The sequence below is a fragment of the Staurois parvus genome, unplaced genomic scaffold (genome assembly GCF_062004578.1).
Source record: "Staurois parvus isolate SC_StPar_1 unplaced genomic scaffold, SC_StPar_1.0 ptg000145l, whole genome shotgun sequence".
NCBI lineage: Eukaryota > Metazoa > Chordata > Amphibia > Anura > Ranidae > Staurois > Staurois parvus.
The window spans coordinates 3,566,099-3,583,161 of record NW_028317941.1 but is presented as its reverse complement, the minus strand read 5'-3'; the positions used below and the strand labels follow the sequence as shown (position 1 = coordinate 3,583,161).

The 17,063-nt window shown below is 39.9% G+C and overlaps 1 long non-coding RNA gene across 1 annotated transcript in view; it reads left to right on the top strand.

Moving 5' to 3' along the window:
- The window catches only part of LOC149464898 (uncharacterized), a 48,114-nt gene extending 31,431 nt beyond the window's left edge, over window positions 1-16,683 (top strand). Inside the window, exon 3 of the long non-coding RNA XR_016312276.1 lies at window positions 15,317-16,683. This is a non-coding gene — a long non-coding RNA (uncharacterized LOC149464898). The remainder of the gene's footprint in view (window positions 1-15,316) is intronic.
- The last annotated feature ends 380 nt before the right edge of the window (window positions 16,684-17,063 follow it).

The window sequence follows — 17,063 nt, the reverse complement described above, 5'->3', positions numbered from 1 at the left end:
TCCTCTATGGACCAGATCAGAATTTACATTTCTGCTATTGACCTGTATATTCTGCCATAACTTTGCATTACAAAGTAATACATGCAGTATATTGTTTTTTTTTTTAGGACAAACATGCTTTATTTTCATTATCTTGTAAAAATGTTTAATCTTTAGACAACAAAAGTTGCAAAAATATATTTTTTTTCTTTTTGATCAGTGTTAGTTCAAAAATAAATACTGTTACTGTAGATAAAAAGTATGCATTCTATTCTGTAATTTGTCCTTTTTAAAATGACACTAAATTTATGATTCTCGTACAAAGCATTGAAGAGTTATTTACAAATAAAATATAGTTGGTTTTTTTTCAATTTTGCACTTTTTTAAATGTGCCACTAAAAAACAATTAAATAAATAAAAAAGTAGAAATGAAAAAAAAAAAATCAGCAGGAAAATAATAGTTAAAGGGAGAAGGAGAAACAGGAGTTTTCAAAACTTGTTGTGGTCAATTTTTATAGGGTAGTGTCACCAATTTTGTGGGTAGACAGTGGTTGGTGGTCAGTAATTTGGTTTGCGTAAGTTTATTCTGCTTGCTTCTTAAAGACTAAAGGGGTGATTTACTAAAGGCTGTTGACTTTCCAGGGGAATGTTCATTTTACAAGGGAGCTTGGTGAATGAGATGAAGCTCAGTTGCCTTCCATCATCTGATCATATGCAATCAAAAATTCTTTTTTTTCTTCTTTTTTCTTTTCATTTTCTTTGCATGTTATTGAGTACTTTTTGTATCACATTCACTAAGCCAAGAGATAATTTCCTTGCAAAGTGCAAACTCCCTTGTAAAGTGAACTGCCTGTTTGCCTTTAGCAAATCAACCCCTAAGTTTGTTGTACATTTAAAGGTTAAATGTTGTTTTGGTTGTTATTAAAATTTAAAGTTAAATTCATTGTTAATGTATTTAAACCCAAGAAAGGGACTTTGGCCTTAAGTTTCCCCAAAGCTCTTGTTGTATGGGTTTTTTTTAGTATTTTGGTATGTATTTGGAGTATGGTGGATGGTTATGGAATGTACAATCCCATCTCCTGCAGCAATGTCAATGTCCAAAATCCTCTCAGACAGCATTTTGAATAATTCGAGAAACGAGGGCTCTCAGTGTCAACAATATGCAGGCAGCAGTAAAAACTCCTCTGGCTCTGTTCCTTGTAAAACATGTTATACAGTAAAAACTTTTTTGTTCTTTGGATTATTTAATATTGAGGGGAAAGTATGCACTGTTCGCTTTCTATACATATTCCATAATAAGTTATTTGGCTCACACAGCAGTATTTCTAAACTAATCCATCATATATGCAGTGATTGAGTAACAATGACAAATATGCTATACTTCAATGACAAAAATAATTCTGACTGGGCTACAAAGTGAAAATCGACTGAGTAAAATAAATAGCTACTATCTGCATCAATGAATAAGCTTTGCTTTAAATTCAAATTAAAGAGGGTCTTTTACTTTAGGTACATATAGGGCTATATAGGTTGATGCCAGGAAGGATAAAAACTGGTCTACCAGTTGTAAAGGTTTTACCGCATAACTGAAACTAGAAATGTGAATGATGGAAAAAGTGTTCCATTTCGTATTCGTTTGTTAAGAAATAATTTCATTTTATCATAATCATTATGTTAGAACAGTTTGTTTTCGGAATTCATTTTGCATATTAGGATTCTTTTGTATTTTTGTTATTTTCAAATTGCTTCGAAATTCAAATTCATTCTTTTTTATTCTATTGTATTCTAATATTCTATTCTATTATTTTTTATTGTATTCTATTTAATATTCTATTTTATTCTCTACTGTTTTATTATATTCTTTTATATTCTGTTCTATTCCTTTCTGTTTTAATCTGTTCTATTCTATTTGTCCTATTCTTGTCTATTCTATGCTTTGCTATTCTGCTCTGTTCGATTCTATAAAGCAGTCTAAGTAGGAATCATCAACTTATTTCAGTTTTATACTTTACTGTATTTATTGCAATATGTTCCATTTTGAATTCAAATTCATTTTTTAATTCAAATTAATTTCCAAATTTGAATTTGGATAATTCATTTTGTTAGAATTTATTTTGGATCAATTGAAATTCATTACTATTGTGATTCGGAAATTCGGAATACATTCGAATTTTCAAATAACAAAAATTTAGTCCGAATTTTGATTTGTAACTAAATGAATCGCACACGTCTAACGGAAATGTAAACTTCACTCCTTGTGCAGTATTAGGATGTTAACCTAACATGCTTGTGTATGTCTTTATCATTCTATTACATTCATGTACATGTTTTGGCTTAAAACTTCCTCTTTTCTACTAATGTTTCCTGGGAGTGTGCATTGCATAAAGCAGAATCCAGATTTCAATAATCACCCTGATCAGCTCACTGTACCAGGGGTGGACTGACCATTCGAGCACTTGGGCACTGCCCGAGGGCCCAGGGTCAGTAGGGGGCCCCATGAAATGCCCCTGGTACGTTTTATAGGCTTTTATGGGTGTGCTTTGAGTGTGGGCAAGGACAGAGGGGCCCCATGATCCCCTACTGCCCGAGGGCCCCATAAGTTGTCAGTCCGCTCCTGCTGTACACAATGATTCTCAGCCCTGTCCAGCTGCCTACAAGACATGGCAATTTCAACCTTTTCCCTTTGTGCTTTGAGGAGAGTTTGTAACTGTTATTTTTTTACAGCTGAAGCATATTAATATGCATGCATCATACATACTAGGGGGAGTACAACTGGGGGAATCAATGGTGGAGAAGGATCTGGGAGTTCTGGTAGATCACAAGCTTAATAATTGCATACAATGCCAAGCTGTGGTTTCTAAAGCAAACAAAATCCTCTCTTGTATTAAAAGAGGTATAGACTCCAGAGAGAGAGAGATACCATTCTACCCCTGTACAAATCATTAGTAAGACCTCATCTGGAATATGCAGTTCAGTTTTGGGCACCAATTCACAAAAAGAACATTGGGGAACTGGAGAAATTACAGAGAAGGGCAACCAAACTGATAAGAGGCATGGAGGAGATCAGCTATGAGGAAAGATTAGAGGAACTGAATTTATTCTCTCTTGAGAAGAGGAGTTTAAGGGGGGATATGAGCAACATGTATAAATACATCAGTGGTTCATATAGTGAACTCGGTGTAGAGCTATTCACCCTGAGGTCATCACAGAGGACAAGGGGGCACTCTTTACGTCTGGAGGAAAAGAAATGTAATCTCCAAACAGGGAAAGGTTTCTTCACAGTGAGAGCTGTGAAAATGTGGAATAGACTCCCTCAAGAGTTGGTTCTGGCCAGCTCCATGGATTGCTTCAAAAAAGGCCGGAATTCATTCTTAGATACACAGAATATAACTGGATACTAACATTTGTAGGTAAAGTTGATCCAGGGAATATTTGATTACCTCTCAGGGGATCAGGAAGGAATTTTTTCCCCCAAATTAAATCATGCTTTGCTGATTTTTTTTGGCCTTCCTCTGGATCAACTGTGGGTATAGGATTAAAACTTTTTTTTTTTAATGGTTGAACTGGATAGACTTTTGTCTTTTTCAGCCAGACTAACTATGAAACTATGAAGGATTTCATCACCAGAAATAAATATAGCAGGAAAGAACACAGGCCTTTTCTCAGATCCTACTCTTTCAATGATTTTGCATTGCAATGTCAACAAGTCACTATCCCACATTGTTCATAATGTAGAGCCAATGTCCTTGTAGTAACATCTTTTTGTTATCATCATGTCCACAACTCCACCACAAATTGATCCCTCAGCAGTGTCTGTTGCACGTTTCACCCAGTGTTTGCACTATCTTCTGATGCAGCTGTCTTCTTAGGGATTGTAAGGTGCTGCGTGGGAACATGTGCATTTTTCCGTAATACATGAAAATGTGCTGCCTTCTACAGATGCCCATTCGTAATTGTACCCTCATACATCTGGCAAATGTGTGTGTGTTCGCAGTCAACAAAAAGCATGGTACTGCAATACTATGTTGTTTGGTGCAGTGCAATTTTTAAAATCATGCTCGCACTACTTTTAGTGTGTTTCACACATGTAGGGCAGCTCCTTGAAATTAATGGGCTGTGAAAATACACAGAAACTCACAAAAAAATATGATGCACCTTTTGGTGGGGCTGAGCCTTTACTCTCTGCACTACATTTTGATGAAGTCTTTGCCTGTTTGCATCACTGGGCTCCCACATTTATCTCTTGCTGTGTTTAGCACCATAGCACTAGATCCCTGTACTTGGTACATTACATCAACCCTGAGCCCTGGTGCTGCTGCGTTGTCACCACTTTTGTGGCCCTGTGGCACTGTCGCCCTGCTCTCTCCATTCTCCTGTCTGCGGTATGTAATATCCACACATGGTCATGGCCATTCCCTGACTGCAATAGTGGAGACAAACATATATAAAATACCAACTAACATTTGATAACAATGCAGAAGATCTGCATGTAATAAGCCCTGCCCCTGCACTTTCCCATTAAATTCCACTCCTTGCCAGAAGGGCGCTCTGGTTGATTTAGACCCCTGTCTACCAGGATACGTTTGCACTTGGTAACATGTTTTTGAGTTGATGATAGGCTTTCAGGTATAAGTGATCTGAAGGTGCAGTTCCTTTAGTGGTGCCTGGGCTACCCCGTTCCTCTGGAGAGCCAGGCACTATGGTACACTGCTGGACCTTTGAAAGGAGAAGGAAATTATTATTATTATTACTATTATACAGGATTTATATAGTGCCAAAAGTTTGCGCAATGCTTAACAACACCAGGGCAGACAGTACATTTACAATACAATTTAATACAAGAGAAATCAGAGGGCCCTGCTCAATAGGGCTTACAATCTAAGAGGGAGGTACAAGAGATACAAGACGTAATAACTGTGGGGGATGGGCTGATGAAGAGGATACATGTACAGTTGTTAGGTAGGGGCAGGATAGGCCTCTCTGAAGAGATGGGTTTTCAGTGATCGTCTAAAGGTGGAAAGAGTAGGAAATAGTTAAACACATTGGGGTATGGAGTTCCAGAGAATGGGAGAGGCTCTGGACAGGTCGTGGAGGTGAGCATGGGAAAAGGTGACAAGGGAGCTAGAGAGCAGGAGGTCTTGGGAGGAATGAAGAGAATGATTTGCTTGTTTTTTTAGACTAGGGTAGTGATGTAGCTGGGGGGCGAGTTGTAGATGGCTTTGTAAGTTGTTGTAAGTATCTTGAATTTAATTTGTTGGGCAAAAGGAGCCAGTGGAGGTAATGGCAGACACTCAACGGTTGGTAAGATGGATGAGCCTGGTAGCAGCATTCATGATAGACTGAAGGGAGGATAGCCTATGTAAAGGTAAGCGATTGAGGAGAGAGTTGCAGTAGTTGAGGCAGGAGATGACCAGGGAGTGAGTTAGAAGCTTTGTGGTGATATTGGTTAGGAAGGGGCATATCTTAGAGATGTTGTGGAGGATGAGGTGGCAAACTCTGGACAGTGATTGGATATTGGGCTGAAAGGATACTTGGCTTGCAGGGACAGGTTGATAGTTGAGCCGTTGATTTTGATGGAGAAGTCAGGGAAGGGGATATTCAATCCCTGCCCCCCCCCCCCCCATGACTTATGAACCTGAAAGCAATGTGTGTTACATCACTTCTGGGTTCACAACTGCCATTCAGCAACTACTGCAGCCTAGGATGCAACTAATCAAGCACAATCTGTGCTTGATTAGCTACTGTGGATGGTAAAAATTTAAACAGCTGCAGGTAAAAGTGATCTGAGTGTCCTAACTTTTGCAGGGCTGTAAAGGTGCAGCACTTGTGGCAGTGCCTGGGTTTTTCCATTCCTCTGAGGAGCCTGGGAATGCGTTACACTGCTGGAGCTTTGAAAGCAGGAGGATATCTGGAGACATCTGTTCCCTGGCTCCCCTGTGACTAATGAACCTGAAAGCAATGTGGGTTACATCACTTCGGCTGTCATTCACTGACTACTGTAGCCAAGGATACAGCTAATCAAGAAAAAGCTATACATGATTAACTACAGTGGAGGGCAGACAATTTAAATAGCTGCTCAAAAATGTAGAATAAGATTAGGAATTGCAATTTCTCCCGTCAGGGCAAATTGACAGTGTATACATGACTCTTCACCATGTCCACAGTTAGCTCCCTTTCTTAATAAGCCACGATCATCTTCCTATCTGTTCCCTAGTTGTTCTTCCAGTAGCCCAAGAAAGGATTCTACTGTGTTCTTTCTGTTCTGTTGCTCACGTTTTTAGGCCAGCTTACACTCTTCCTTCTTTCTCTTGTATCCATCCAACATATACTTTCTGTCGTTTTCCTTGTTAAGTAATTAAGACATGCAGATCACTCCCCTCTTCCTTCTACTCCCTGCCATTAGCAGCTAACACTTTTTAGCTGTTATGTTTCCTTTGTCCACAACTAGTTGCTGCTCTGCATCCTCTACCCCTCCCTCCATGTTCAGCCAAATATTCTGCCTATTTCCACATCATCCACCCCCAAGCTGCTCCTCTCAGTTTATTTTGATGATCTCCTTTTTGCCTCTTATATCACCATGACCACAATTAGCTTATACTCATTTACTGAGTTGGCAAATGTAACCAAATAAATACCTAATAACCTGTATGTTTTATTGTGATGCATTTTCTTGGTTTTCTTCTTACTGTTGTTTAATGTAAATATAAGGGTATCATCATTAGGTATAAATGGCGCTGCAGGTAAAACATTTGACACTTACATTTTACAAGCATTTTAATGCATGAATTTCAGTTCATTGAACTGCATACAAAATACTCTTGTCCCCTGGAAAATATACAGTATACACATATAAAAAATTAAAACTCACTGCAACACATGTCAAAAAATGTTCTTACAAAACATTTTAAAAATACGTGTGCTTCTAAGTGTGACAGATAACTATTAGATATGACTGGCAACGTTATTCTGTTAAACTTGATAGAAAAAAGCAGGGTGAGAGAAAAAAACTAAAAGGAAAAGGTACATGAGAACCTTTAACTTCTTTTTAGCTTTTGTCTATTCACTAAATTGTATTCCTTTCTTCACACCAACAACACCAATGCCAGTCATTGTTGTGTTAGCCTCACCTAGAATCACTGCCATGGTAACATGAACAAAAAAATAAAGGATACATTCACCTTTGGGAACATGTTACATGTTCCAACCGTTTTAGGCACCTTTTAAACAAAAAATAATACATACCTTTAAAACCTTTAATAATAATAATAATAATAATAATAATAATAATTGCAATTTTTTTCTACCTGCAAAACAGATGTGCATTTTTTTAATGGTGAACTTATCCTTTAAGAGACTGCAAATTATAAAGCAATGTCAAACTGAGCAGGACTAGGGCACACTGCAGAAACAAAAGTCACAGGCAGGTGTTTACATAAAAGAATTGCCATGCCACAGAAGTTAGAGTTGTGTGCAATTGCACCCCTCACAATTTACAAACCCAACCCCCCCCCAAAAAAAAGGGGGTAACAAAGGATGATTGGTTATTTACTAAGAACATAGAGGGAGGGTAACAAAAACTAACTGACCCTAATCACTTTCTATGCTGTTTGTCATCTCTTTCTATTCTCTCCCTACAGCAGCTTGCAATGGAACACCTTTAACCATTGCGCACAATAATTATGAAAGTGTTAATTAAGTGGAGACAATGAATGCCTCCAAGCATTAAAAGCTCTTGCTTTTTCACAAAGATGATTTTTTTTTTTTGCAACCTGATAGAAAATGTTCATGAGATGTGATAACAGGTTCTCCCTTTTCTATGAAAAAAAGGAAACAAACTTCTTAACCTGTATGTATTTCAACCACGCATGAACTGATTAGTGATAGATTGTATCTTACCACCCATTCTGCTCAGTAAAAAATGAATGTTTTTTATGACCAACCTTTTTAAACACATAACAGTGCAAGATGAGCACACCAATAGCACTGTTTAAATCTAGTCTTACATTTTTAGTTCACCTTTACTAAAAAAAACTAGCCATATAAAGGGAACCTAAAATGGATTATGCCCTTGCTATAGGTGTAGGCTATCTATGTTCCTCCTGAAGCATCTCCCAGAGATGGTACCCCTATCCTGCTTTGTTGCTAGGATGTTGCTAAGACACTCCCAGCTGTTACTTTTCTCCTTCATTATCATAGGAGCAGGCTAACAAATCTCTACTTGTGTGCAGTTTACTATCTCCTCTGTCGCATCATCGCTGAGCTTTGAGCTACTGTGACGGCAGAGTTCGAGCACATGTAAGGGGGTTTGGGGGGTGAGCAATAACATCTGAGAATGTCTCAGCAACATCCTGGCAACAAGGCAGGGTGGGTTGATGAGTTTTTTTAACCAGGTTTCAGGAGATACGTCAGTAGTTTACACCTCTATCAAGGCATTTTTCAACTTTGAATAACGCTGCACAGTTTGCTTCTAACTATAGGTGCCATATACCTGCATATGCAGTTTTTGGTAAAGATGAACTAACCCTTTAATAAATATGTCCTATTTGTGTTTGCTACAGATCTTCTTCACAATGTCAATTCTTTATCACGTAGAGTTAAGAATTTCACATATTTTTCTTGAAAACAATTACTAAGAGTTTTATGGATAACAATAATCATTATTTTTATAATTAGGCACAAAAACCTATTTATATTTCCACCCCCATTTAAAACCTGTCAGAAAGAAAGAGTGGGGTAACAATTAATCAGATTCTAGATGTTGTTTTTCTAGTATAGATTAGTCTAGTTACAAATAAAAACCAATCAGTGCCTTTTATAAATCGATAAAAGATAATTCCACCTTTCTGATTATGTTCCATGTTACATCCATATGTAACATGAAAAATGGTCAGCATGCACAGCCCCCACTCCCACTTACAGAATCTTGGGGTTCTTCTCCCTTCTAGCTCCTGTCAAATTTGAATTCACAGAGAATTGTGAATTAAAAGGATATGAGTCCCATCTGTTACTGCACCAAAGGAACTGTAGGTCCCAATCAGGGGAGGACTGACCATTTGGAAACTCGGGCACTGCCCGAGGGCCCGGGGTCAGTAGGGGGCCCCATGAGATGCCCCTGATACCTTTTTCATAGGCTTTTTTGAGTTTGGGCAAGGACACAGGGGCCCCATGATCCCCTATTGCCCAGGGGCCCCATGAGTTGTCAGTCCGCCCCTGGTCCCAATGGAGCAAAGGTGAAGTGATGTCACTGCACTCCTAGCCCATTGATACTTCTAGCCCCATAACTGAAGGTCCTTATCATGGTACGGATCTGCAGTTGGAGGATGAGCCTGCAGGAAACAGAGCATTGCACCGTGATCCACTGATCGCGGTCTCCAAAATGCTTTGCAGGCTCAAATGCAAAAAATAATAAATGCCCATATTTAGCTTTTTGCAATATAGTTGAATGTATTATTGTTATTATTTATTTATTTTTGCAAAAGGTGGAATTCAGCTTAAAAAAAAAAAACCTCTCAGGCATTGCGTGGGTGGTTTAGCACGTATCAAACAGTAAGGCTGTGTTCTGCCTTATGGTACAGCTTTTGGATCACTTGTATGTAGGATGATTGAATATAATTTAAAAAATATTGTTTCTGGAGTAAAATAAAAGCTGACATAGCTGGTTTTCTTCTTTACATATTAGTTGCCTGGCTGTCTTTGGCTCAAATGTTTTCTAAGTAACAGATTCCGAACAAGTATGCTATAATTGAAGTATGAGGGAAATCAGAATTGCTGATCTGCATACTTGTTATGGGTCAGAAAACTCTCAAGCCAGAGGGTCAGGAAATTAACATTCTAAGGAGGAGATCAGCAATTGCAGCCCATGCATTTTTCTCACGGCAGGTTTTCTTTAATTTATGTTACAGAGAATTTGCAGCCCATATACAATCTCTAATGTGATGTAATTGAGATCACATATTGCAGTTTATTAATAAGTAAAAAAAAAAAATACTGTTAATTGTCAATGACAGTGTGACTGGCGTTTAGTCAGGCTCCTGGGGTAACCATCGAGGAAGCAGAAATATAAAAAGTGCTTGCTATGCAAACAGCTTTCCAATTGGATACCCTTCCCCCTGGTAGATGTAATGAGAAAGAAGAAAGGAATTAGTCAAGTACATCATTAATTCTTTTTCTTTCTCCTTTTAAGTTTAGTGTGAAAGCCATCTTCAAATTATCGCTGCGTGCACACACTTGCAAGGGTATTCGCTCGAGTGATCTCTCACTTTCTTGGGTTAATTGTACCATTAATATAATCATTTTTAAATAAGGTGTGATGGGAGGTAGAGATGTAAAGCAGATGTGCACAGTTTCACACTACTTGCTGTAGTTTGGGCATTAGCTAATTCTAAGATTGCTTACAGCATCCAGCATGTGTGGTGTTCCCGTCATTCAGCAAATGTTACTGGCACCCAAAGGTAGTATTTAGAGATAAATGCTAATCACTTTAAAATGCAATGAATTGTGGGAAGATGTTATTTTGTTTTGAAAGACTAGGGCATTCGCAGTGAGCTTTTTCATTTGTCTCATAGAAGAAAACTCTTTTCCAACTGTTCACTGAGCACCATATTCCCTTATTTAACCCCATTCACACCTGAGGATAAAACAAATCCTAATGCCTAAGCACAATTTTGCAACTTTGACATGTGTTAGTAAATCTGTACATATCATCACAACTACTTAGTACATCTGGGTTAATTATACCTCAGGACAAATTGGGCTTTCATTTGGTGGTGAATGGTAATAGATATCTCCTGATTTTTTTTTTTTATTATTTAAGGATAACAAAATAGTAAAAATAAATGTTTTTTTTTAAATTTAGCTGTATATTGTTACTACCATTACCTACCACCAAAAAACAACCCAAAATAAATTCTCCTGCTCCTGTCGATCGCAGCAATGCCATATATGTGTATGTTATTTGTTGTTTATACCCAGAGTAAAGCCCAAAACAATAGTGAACATTTTGCTGTTTTTTTTGTCCTCCCTAAAACACACTGATACTAATTAAAATATACTAACCCTGACCTTTGACCCTGACCTTGACCTTTGACTCTTACTTGACCCAAACACTAACCCTGGCACTGACCTAAATCAAACCTTAATCTATGTATTACTTCTTTATTTTTCTTTCTTTTTTTTTTTTATTTTGTAATATTTATTTACTTATTTTACACACTGTTTTATTTCTCTCTCTGAAAGGACAGAGAGTTATACAATGTATCTCTCTCCCCCACTCAGAGAGAGAAAACACAGGGGCAGGCTTCGCAGTGACTGATCACTGTGATAGCCAATCGGAGGCTATCACATCGATCAGGTGACCCGGAATCGGGAGTTCCATGTCCCGATCGTTAGTATGGGACCCGGGGTTCACAGTGAAACCCCAGTTTCTGTGCTGGGAGATACGCAAATATGCGGCACCACCGCATAAAGCTCAGTGCAGTGAGGCCACATATTTGTGTGAGGGCAGTGCAAAGAGCAGAAATGAGGTCCAAAGTCGCACTTACAGTCAGTGACTTAGTTGTTAGCATTGTGAAGAGCTGGAGTTCTGGTGTTAATTCCCACCATGGCACAATAAACTTACAGTTTGTACATTTTTGCCAATTTTCAGCTGGATGAAGGGATTTCCTTTGGAATTTCTAAAATGGTCTTTGTGTTTTTATAGATGTTTTAAGGGCTTTGAAATATGTTTTTTCTTGTTCAGGAGAAAAGGCTTAAAAGGGTTGGAAAGGTTAGTCTTAACTCTGTAAAGTACAGTATATTATTGGTGCTATAATAAAGAGGAACTTCAGTTCTACAACATTCAGTTCTACAACATTCCCCCCATCACTTTTTTTTCTCCTCTCTTAAATGTTATACATGGTGGTCCTCAATTCACTTACTCATCTGGCCAGTGAATCCAGCATTGTCCAGTTGTGATCCGCTGCTCAGGTGCCGCAGCTCAGATCCCACATATTATCTTTTCATCTAGCATCTTTGGAAGCCCAGCTTCCTCTTCCAAGCTGGACCACTGTAACTATGTAAAGATATATAGCATGCCTGGAATTTTTCTTTAAAATTACAGCAAACTCTAGTTAACCACTTTCCTTCCTGAGGATTTACCCCCCCCCCCCCCATGACCAGGCCCTTTTTTTGCGTTACGGAACTGCGTTACTTTAAATGACAATTGCGCGGTCATCCAAATGAAATTTTATGTTCTTTTTTTCCCATGAATTGAGCTTTCTTTCGGTGGTATTTGATCACCTGTGCGTTTTTAATTTTTTGCGCTATAAGCAAAAAAAGACTGACAATTTAAAGAAAAAAAAACAATATTTTGGACTATTTGCTATTAAACATGTCCAGTAAAAAAATAAAAAAAATCAAATTTCATCATAAATTTAGGCCACAATGTATTCTGTGACATGTCTTTGCTAAAAAAAATCCCAATATGTGTAAATTAATTGGTTCACGTGAAAGTTACAGCATTTACGAAAAGCAGTATAGATAATGGGATTTTTTTTTCTACTAGTAATGGCGGCGATCAGCAACTTTTAGCTGGACTGCAGGACTGCAACGAATATTCTGACACTGGGGGGGGGGAACTAACTTGGTGTCACTGACATCTCCAGTGACACCAATACAATGATCAGTGCTAAAAAAAAGCACTGACACTGTACTAATGGCACTGGGCAGGAAAGGGTTAATGTGAGGGGCAATCAAAGGGTTAACTGTGTGCTGTGTGTGTTTTACTAGGGGATGGGGGGATGTGTTCTTCACTGTAAGCACACTGATCAGGATGGCTGTACTGTGCACAGCCATCCTGAGCAGTGTGCTCAAGTTTACAAATGGCGGTATAGATAATGGGATTTTTTTTTCTGCTAGTAATGGTGGCGATCAGCGACTTTTAGCAGGACTGAGGGACTGCAGCGGACATTCTGACATGGGGGGGAACTAACTTGGTGTCACTGACATCTCCAGTGATACCAATAGAGTGATCAGTGCAAAAAAAAAATGCTGACACTGTACTAATGGCACTGGGCAGGAAGGGGTTAATGTGAGGGGTGATCAAAGGGTTTACTGTGTGCTTTGTGTGTTTTACTAGGGGGCGGGGTGTGTGTGTTCTTCACTGTAAGCACACTAATCGGGATGTACTGTGCACCGCCAACCTGAGCAGTATGCTGGAGCTGATTGAGAGGAAGATTGTTTGTAAACAAAACAATCTTCCTCCCCGTTGGAGATGCTCGGTGGGTAATTACCGCTTGGGACCCAGTGATTGACATTCACGGCCTCAAATTATGGCGCGGGTAGTGCGTGCACGTGGCTCGCGCGTGCCCACTACCCGGAAAAGCAAAATCACGTATATATTCGTGATTTTGTGCACAGGTGCCACCCTGTAGCAGTATATCTGCTATGAAGTGGTCTTCAAGCGGTTAAAAAAGAATCTATTCAAGTATTTATTTTTAACTCATAAAGTACCTTTTATTGCTCTTATCCACTTCTGAATCTCCAAATTACCCTTTTTTGCTGCTGTTATCTGGCTTCCTCCTATGAGGGTAGCTCCAATTTTTTCCATGGTCACACTGTATGAGGGAATGTAGCCACACTTCCTTGCTTGCTGATGAGATGGGCTAGGAGCTATGAACTGTGGGATTTGAGGAGTGTGTAGAGCAGTATACAGAACAGCAACTAAAGTTCCAAATAAACAGAAGTGATGGAGAAAAAGAGAGGCTCTGAAACTCACAAAGTGTCAACGAGGCAAACAACACAGTTTACAGGTCCATTGAGTAGTCAATGTGTATGAATTATTTTTGGAGAATAAGGATCATGCTTACTGTCACTTTAAGTGATGACTCTCAGCTAGACTCTCTTTTTTATAAAGACTTATAGCCACTATGCTATAGAGTTGTAACCAGAATTGCTGTTTTGTATGTTCATTTAGATTCTTTTTTTGGACAAAAATTAAATTTTTGGAGATTTGGATACATCTGAATTTCCAAATGGCAATGAGTCCAGAAAAGGTTACAAAAAATATATGAGGAATGCAATGGTTCATTTATTTTATTTAGATGATGTCACATTTTCAAATATGTTTGATAATATTTAAATTTCATTGTGAATATAGCTGGTTGTTAAGGAGTGGGTAGCTGTCGCTTCCTTAACAACCAAGACTCATCTGCCATCAGTGGGATTCCCCGCTGTCAACAGAATGTAAACAAAAGAAGCATGCAAAAAACAGCATGGAGGTCCCCCCCAATCAACACCAGGCCCTTCAGGTCTAGAATAGATTTTGAGGGGAATTCCACACCAATTTTTATTTACAAAATGGTGTGGGGTACCCCCCAAAAACCATAACAAACCCTTAGGTCTGGTTTAGGTTTTAAGGGGAACCCCAAACCAAAATGAAAAAGAAAATGGTGCAGGCTCCCCCCAATCCGTACCAGACCTTTATCCAAGCATGCAGCCCGGAAGTCCAGGAAAGGGGGGGAGTGAGCATCTCCCTATTGAACCATGCCAGGCCTCATGCTCTCAACATGGGGGGTGCTCTGGGGGAGGTGGGCCCCCCCCCCCACAGCATGTTCATGGGAACAAGGGCCTTATCCCCTCAACCCTGGATGGGGTGGGGGTCTGAGGGCGGGTGCCTGTTGGAATCAGGAAGCCCCCAGAGCACGTCCCTCTCTATATAGTACCCCTAATCATTCACCAAAAATACTGAAAAGTAAATACAAACACAAGCACAGTTTTTGACAAGTCCTTTATTAAAAAAACAATAACAAAATAAATGTCTCCCAAATTACATCCAACTTCATACACGATAAACTCTGACCTGAACAATAAAATTGCAGCTGAAAACACAACATGACAGGTCACATCATGTTTGGCGGGCGGCGTTTTTTTTTTTGTTACTGGACTATGCAGATTATATAAGGTATTATTGTTCAAATTGCCTGAAAAGTTCCCTTTTTTTGTGCTACAAGATAGAACTGTGGACATTCAGCTCCTGATTCTCGAACACTGAATGCTAAGGGATGTAGTCTGGGCTATGAGCGATGCCATCACCATTACTATCATAGAAACTACAGGATCCAGTGTGCCTGGATACAGGAGGAGTCTAGGACATGGGGGAGTTGGGAGATCACTGCCAGTGAGTGTAGGAGGACCTGTTAAAGTGAGAGAGAACTTGGAAGTTCAATCAGTGACTGTACTGTATTGCCTGTAAGTTCTGGAGAAATGTTAGCTTAACTGCACTGAACTGAGAAAGTGATTGTGTTTGTAACTAGCTACTGCTGTCAAATCCTGCTTAGAGGCCTGTCATTCATGCCACCAGGGATCCTGGACACCAAATCCAGTCTAGATGCCTGATACTGCTGCCACACAGGACTGGACCAAAGATGTTTACTGCTGTTGTGCCATCGCGAACATCCCAGGAAGCCACCTTGAATGCACACCACTTCAAAGGGGGCCCCTTCTATGTGAAAAAAAGCTGCTGCAACAGATGGAGGGACATTGGTGAGTGGGTCTTTGACCCATTATTGACCTGTTGTTGGCTTTGTGCATACTCATTGGGACGATTTACTACCCTTTGCCATTACTGTTACTTCAAACTTGCCCTTTATTGAGCACCACTGGTCTTGTTGGCCAGAGTATAAATCACAGAACCGTAACTCTTTGCCTGGCCCCTCCCACGTCAGTGTTCTGAAGAGCTTATTGTTTTTTAGGACTATCTCACTGAGTGCAGGGATATCTCACATCAATAAGTGTGCCAACATCTTCAAGATCCCCAAAATAGTCGGCAGAAGACTAAATCTAAAGACTTTCTCTTTTTCAAAGGCTTATGCTTAGCACCCTTAGCACCCTCATTTCAAGTGCCCATTAGTAACACAGCACTTATCTGCATTGATATCAGTTTCCTGTTGCCTTTGTTGCTTGTTCAGTGAGGGGAGCTAAAATTTATGCTGGTTTAATCTGAGTTTACGGTAGTACCCTAACTGTCAGGAAAGGCCTGCCCATAGTGCAGGCAAAGATCCGCGGCGCACAAATATGCGCATGCACAGAGTTCTTACAAGCCGGGCAGATGTGCAGGTGCTTGGACATAGGCATGCACACATGCGCACTCGTGCATACAGGCGCGCGCCTATCACTAATGCTGGCGCCAAAAGGGCTATTTAAACTGTCTGCAGTCCCATTTTCCCATTGCCGTATGGTCTTATCCCTGCTTGAGTTCCCTGATTCATGTGATTGTCTTCTGATACCGAACCAGCCTGTTTCTGATCTCTGCTTTACTGCTACCTGCCATGACCTCTGGCTTGCCTTGGATTACCCTTCTGTCTCTGCTCCTGTCTGATTGATATTCCGCTGCTGACCTGGCCTGTGACCCGACTACTCTTCCTCCTTGCACTTAATCCTGATCTGCCTGACTGATACCAAACCCGGCACGTCTGACCCTGCATCCTCAGCACTCTACTCTCAGGTATCCATCCAGCATGGCTGCATCGGAATCCTGCTCTCTGCCTCCAGCCCTCCTTGCAGCTCATCTGCTTACCAGCTATTACTGGACTGATCACAGGCACTCATACCCCACCGTGCCCCTGCGGCCGCTGTCTCACCATCAGCGGTCCTTGAGCCGGAGTTGTACAGGAGGCCTGCCTCTTCATGTCAGGCTCACTATCCAGGTACGTGACATTAACTGTAACAAGTGAGGCTTCATTAAATCATTTATGCTGTAAATGTTTGCACTCTTATACTCTATTATGTGTTCATTACTTGACAATATACTTTGATTTTTGCTATAAAGTCTTGAGTCTAATTTCAGGGTGACCCTAAGGTATTGAAAAATTACTAACCTACATCTGTTAAACGCATAAACCTAAGGTGTTAATGGTGGTGTGGCATTTATTGAAGTCTAGGTAAGAACAGAGGACCTGACCTAAACTGCGGCTCCTGCAGGGGTTGGTACTACAGAGTTACATGTTACCCTGAGTTCATGGTGTATGCATGTTCTTTGCCACCCTGAACCTTTTTTGCATTGTTGCTTCTAACTTTGCACCTGTTTAGTAAACCAGGTCCACTGGTTT